This window comes from Gopherus evgoodei, chromosome 21, assembly GCF_007399415.2.
Source record: "Gopherus evgoodei ecotype Sinaloan lineage chromosome 21, rGopEvg1_v1.p, whole genome shotgun sequence".
Taxonomy (NCBI): domain Eukaryota; kingdom Metazoa; phylum Chordata; order Testudines; family Testudinidae; genus Gopherus; species Gopherus evgoodei.
The window spans coordinates 12,065,641-12,067,373 of NC_044342.1; positions in this window are offsets into that span (position 1 = coordinate 12,065,641).

Sequence of the window (1,733 nt, forward strand, 5' to 3'; positions counted from 1 at the left end):
GGGTCCAGAGTGACCTAGACAAATTGGAGGATTGGGCCAAAAGAAATCTGATGAGGACAAGTTCAACAAGGACAAGTACAAAGTCCTGTACTTAGAAGGCAGAATCCCATGCACCGCTACAGGCTGGGGACTGACTGGCTAAGCAGCAGTTCTGCAGAAAAGGACCTGGAGATTACAGTGGATGAGAAGCTCAATATGAGTCAGCAGTGTGCCCTTGTTGCAAAGAAGACCAATGGTATATTGGGCTGTATTAGTAGGAACATTGCCAGCATATTGAGTGAAGTGATTATTCCCTTCTATTTGTCACTGGTGAGGCCACACCTGGAGTATTGTGTCCAGTTTTGGTCCCCCACTACAGAAGGGATGTGGACAAATTGGAGAGAGTCCAGTGGAGGGCAACAAAAATGATTAGGGGTCTGGGACACATGACTTATGAGGAGAGGCTGAGGAAACTTGGTTTATTTAATCTGCAGAAGAGAAGAATAAGGGGGGATTTGATAGCAGTCTTCAACTACCTGAAGGGGGGTTCCAAAGAAGATGGAGCTCAGCTATTCTCAGTGGTGGCAGATGATAGAACAAGAAGCAATGGTCTCAAGTTGCAGTGGAGGAGGTCTAGGTTGGATATTAGGAAACACTATTTCACTAGGAGGGTGGTGAAGCACTGGAATTGGTTACCTAGGAAGGTGGTGGAATCTCCTTCCTTAGAGGTTTTTAAGGCCTGGTGTGACAAAACCTGACTGGGATGATTTAGTTGGTGTTGTTCTTGCTTTGAGCAGGGGGTTGGACTACATGACCTCCTGAGGTCTCTTCCAACTCTAATCTTCTATGATTCTATGACGCTGGGAAAATAGAGAGACTTGGGACAATCAGCATTTGTTTCAGGCAACTGAGCTATGGATGCCCTTAGTGAAGACTTTGTAGTGTAAGACAAGAGACAACAGATGGAGACACACATGTAGCCAAGCGCACATATGTTGTAATTCCCTGTTTTAGGGCTAAAAGTGGAACACTGGTGTACTTGTCTCTTTCTTTTCTTCTGTCTTCCTCTGGGATGTGGCATCCTATAGCTTTCATTTCGTCTGCATCACAGATTCTTAATGCACCATCACTAACCGCTTCCAGTGCTCTGTATACTCTCTCCCATTTCTTTACAGCTAGATGAGAGTTCTAGAAATTTTTGGATATGAGATGACAAAATAGCTTCTCTGTTGTAAGATAAGGGCCCAACATGGAAAAGACTGAGAGCTGCTGCTTTAAAAGAAACCTTCAGTGGTGATGTAGCAATGGGCGAGACTGACACTAGAATTCTGTGTTCGGTTCTGGTGTCCATACTTTGAAAAGGATGTTGCAAAATTGGAGAAGGTACCGAAACGACCCACAAAAATAATTCAAGGACATGGACAAATAATGGGGGAAAAGCCTGACTTAAAAGACTCTGATTGGTTTATCTCATCAAACAGAAGATCAGGCAAGGACTTGAAAAAGTACGTAAGTACCTTCATGAGGAGAAAATACCAACAACTAAAGGGTTCTTTATTTTAGTAGAAAAAGACTGAACAAGAGCAAGAGCAAATAGCTATAAGCTTAAACCAGACACCTTCTAGTTAGCTTGTTGCCATCAATAGAAAGGAAAAAAATACACTTCTTTAAACCATGGTTATACTGGGATATATGAATCCACTCTGGTAGTTGTACTGCACATTTCTACAAAAGCTGCTCTGTCACTATCCAGC